Source organism: Acyrthosiphon pisum, chromosome X (assembly GCF_005508785.2).
Source record: "Acyrthosiphon pisum isolate AL4f chromosome X, pea_aphid_22Mar2018_4r6ur, whole genome shotgun sequence".
In the NCBI taxonomy this organism is placed as follows: domain Eukaryota; kingdom Metazoa; phylum Arthropoda; class Insecta; order Hemiptera; family Aphididae; genus Acyrthosiphon; species Acyrthosiphon pisum.
In genome coordinates this window covers 110122265-110127023 of record NC_042493.1, presented here as the reverse complement: position 1 = coordinate 110127023, position 4759 = coordinate 110122265, and positions in this window count along the sequence as shown.

Below are 4759 nucleotides of genomic sequence, written 5' to 3'. Positions count from 1 at the left end.
GGACGATTTTTCTCGATGTCTAATTATTTTATCCTTTGACGACGTACGCATCCTGCAGTATACTTGTTTAAAACCATACCTAGTAGTTTTTGTATTTTTCTTACCTATCGTTAATGACTATAATATTTTACCCATACGTGGAATGACAATTCAACGATTGAAAACTCATTCTCCGATAAAAACACATGAAATGTTATTTTTTTTCATATAAAATGTAAGGGGAATGAATGTGTGGAAAAGAATGGTATATTAGTATGTGCCTAATGAACGGTCGTATCTTAAGTTATTCAACTGTACCTACATACATAAAAGCTGATAATACCACCAACATTACCTAACGACCAGTTTTCGTTCGGTAAGACTAACAGAGAAAACACACTTTGGATCGTGACTATTTTTAAATTGATAAACTTTTTTCCTCTTTTGTTATTTTTATTATTATTATTTATTGTCATCATATTTTGCTGTTATATGTGTCTTACCTACTTATATTTTCACTGGACGCCCTGACAACAGTCGAATGAGAATTTGGTGCAAACATATGAGCTTGCGTGGTGTTAATCAAAACATGATTATAGTTTATTGGCATTAGTTCTGCAGTAAAATAACTAGTTAAATTAATTTTTGCCGGATGAATTGCACTTGAAATTGACATTATATGTATATAATATTATAATACAATTTAAAAGCTTTAAGTACCCACGAATAATATTTTTCAATTGCAACAAAATAACAGAAATCGTTATTCTTGGTTTTAATATGGAATTTCGTTCAAAGTTTAACTTAAAATAACTATAAAAAGAATCTGTGTATATATATTTTTTAAATTTTTTGTTACAGAATATTGTACTACTTACGTGGAATCTTGTTCTTTAGCTATACAAATTAAGCTTTTTATAATTTTCAACTACAAAGCAAGTTGTAATTTACCAATTTAATACATTTTGTGAAAATTTGAACTTTAAATGCATATGAAAAAAAAGTCTTGCCTATACATTTTTACGTTTTTTAACCCGATGATGTATAACAATGTGTTCCTCGCATTGAATTGTTAAGCTTTTTAACCATTAACATTTATAGAAAAAAAACTGAAAATTGAAAATTGAAAATGTCCGTAAACAGTTCAAAACAAGTCAAAAATTATATCAGGTATAGAAAATGATAAAATAATTAATAAACATTTAATGTAGATTTCCAATATCTATGGACGGTTATTTATTTTTGAATTAAAACAAAATAAGAAAATCGTTCCAAAAGAAATCGAGTAAAAATTTGAAATTCAACGCTCATAAAAACGTTATTTAACTTTCCAGTAGACATTTTTTTTTTTATATGAATGTAGACAAACTTATGAGGAATCTTGTATTTAATTTTCAAATCTCAGATACACAAAGAAATTTTTTTTATGAATTTCCAACCCAAAATGATTTGAACACGTCAGACGCTCAATGTTCATAGACAAAATTTGTCTGTTAATATTGTGGATTTTTGGTCAACTTTTTTTTTAATTTCCACTAACATCAAATTATAAGGAACCTTGTATTACATTTTCATATTTTTTGACCTAGCGAAAATATTTTTGTCAAGATTCATTAAAAAAGCTAATAATAATCAATTATTTTGTTGCCTATAAAAAGCTGAACATGAGTCTAAATATTTTTTAAATTGTATGGTACCTACTGTATATAAAATACTAATATAAACATTCAGTGAAAAATGCATCTGCATTTTTTTTAGTTACAAAAAAAACCTTGTCGTAAACTGATACTACTCACATCATTGTAAAATCAGTAAATTCATCCCTCCACTCAGAATCTAAAATAACATTATATAAACTGATTTTTTGGGAAGCATTACAAAAAAAGTTAATTTTATTTGACTTTCCGATACACATTTTTTTTTATATAAATGTAGACAAACTTCTGAGGAATCTTGTATTTCATTTTAAAATCTTAGATATACCTACAAAGAACTTTTTTTATTAATTTTCACCATAAAATTATTTGAAAATGTTAGACACTCATAGAAAAATATTGTGGATTTTCGTTCATTTTTTTTTTTTAATTTGTGCTACCTAAAATCAAATTATGAGGAACCTATTGTATTACATTTTAATGCTACATGATCTGTAGATAATAGATACATATATTATACCATAAACCATATAAAATACCAAATAAATGTATTGTAAATTCGGAATATATTATAGTTGATATATTAATTCATAATTAACTTTGATTTTATGTATAGGTACTTATTACTAACAGATTTTTCTAATTTATATTGCGTGTAGTAATGCTTAAATTCGCTATGAAACCTGTCCTATATATCATACGATATGCTCAATATGTCGGTGAAAATTTTATTTCAGATATTGGGAAAATTAAGTTTGAAAAGTGTAATGTTTGCATTAAATTATATAAATTTGAGGACAGAGCGATAAGCATCTGCCCGAGAAGTAAGTTATTAACACTACATAGTAGGTACTTACAAGTGTGTGCGTTGTACTTATTCTAATTTGGCTATGGACCGAAACTCGTATATATACAAAGTCTGTCAATACCTATCTTGTTCAATGGGAAAGTGAAACTAGTTGGTGTTGGTCCATTCGGGAGGTTTCTCAATAGTTTTCAAAAGCGCAAGGAAAAACAAATCTAAAATTAAGGAATAACTGTAATTTTTACGCAAAATCTGTTTTCGACATAATCGATTTTGCTTTTAGGTGTAACTCTAAAACAAAATAAAACCGTTGATACATGAACCATCATTACATTGTCAATTTAATTTTCACGGAATGTATATTCTAGCATTTTCTATACACGATAAAATTTTCAAAATATTTTGACTTGTATTGAACGGTTTACAGACATTTTCAAATTAAATTTTTTTTAGTTTTTTTTTTTATAAATGTCAATAACATTTTATTCGTTGGGTCAAAAAGCTTGAAAATGTAGTACAAAGCTCCTAATATATTGTTACAATGGCAGTTGAAAACATTTTTATAAGTATTTAAAGTTTGAATTTCGACAAAATACGTACTAAATAATTACACGATTTGTTGAGTTTATAAATTCTTGTACTTGATAGAAATTTTCAAAATATTTTGACTCATTTTGAGCTGTTCACGCAAAATATTTAATTTCAATTTGTTTAGGTTTTTGTTTTTGAATGTCAATAAAATTTTATTCATTGAGTCAAAAAGCGTGAAAATATAATACAAGACTCCTAACATATTGTTACAATAGCAGTTTTAAAATATTAAAAATTCATATAAGCACACATTTTTTTTATAAGCGTTTAAAGTTCAAATTTCGGCAAAATTTATCGAATTTAAAAATTAAAAATGATTTTGTAGTTAACAATATTTATAAAATGTAAAACAAGGTTCACGTAAATAAGTAAATAAATAATTTTATTCACAATAATGTCGTCGATCATAGGTCTTCGTTCAGAATCGTTTTTCGTATACAATGATATATTATTATATAATTGAATTTTATTAAAGTTTAACACTAATCTAAAAAAAAAACCTTAATCCAAAGAAAACACACGTCATTGTAAAATTAATTTATTCATCGCTTCGCTCAGTCTAAAATTAAAGTTTTTTTCATTTTTGCTTATGGATGACATTCAAATGACGGAATAAGTCCCATTGATGACGGTTAAGCAGTGTTCGGACTTATCTAGATAATTATTTGTTCATCTTTTATCTTATATAGATAAATAGTAAGTTACAAGGTACCTATCTAAATGTTTATCTTAGATATTTTTTTTGCTAATCTAAATAAATTTATCTAGATACATTTTTTATTGATAAAAATCGCGAAATTGTACTAAATTTTTAAATATTTATACAGATTCTCAAACAAAGTTTATGGTTTATAAATAATAATTAATATGTTCCTAGTGCCCAACTAAAATATGTATACCAAAATTTAAAACCATTTAAAAAAAATTATCTTTTTTTATCTAGATAAAAAAATATTTATCTTTATCAAGATAAAAAAAATACCTATCTATCTAATCCGAACACTGTGGTTAAGTATCCATTTCACGAAATATTATCCATATTGTGTAATTACATGAAGTGGAGAAACCGTGGTTGCATTTCGTGAAATGGATTCAAACGTTGTCCATTTCATGAACCGTACTATTAAGCGATATGGTCATATGGATGCCACATAATAATATATACTATTTAAACTACTTTGAACAGTTATAGTTTATATTTATTTTATTATATTTATTTACCTATAGGCTATAACTATTAACATATTTATGTTTATGACATAAATCATACAATGTTAACTTACCTTATACCTATATTATAACATTATTAGGATTTTATTCAAACAATATACCTATTCTGTAATACCTTGATACCTACCTAGGTAGTAGGTACCTACTATACAATACTTTTGCACCAAAAATAATTGTATTGATATAACATTACCTATTAAAATAGGTACTTACCTACATAGATAAAAATAATGGTATGGACGTATGAAATTACATTGTGTATCAAGATGACAAGATAAATATATTTAAACTTGTCTAGTTAAAATGCAACTAGGCAACAAGTATAATAATAATTTAGGATTAATTTAGGATATAAATATGGCGCTATGACAACAATAGTTCGGTAGTAATTTTTAGTAATAACATAGTAACATAATGAGTAATGATCAATAGTATGAGTATTATGTCTCATAATAGTGTTTATAGATATGCAAACATTTTTTTATGATTAAAATATAAA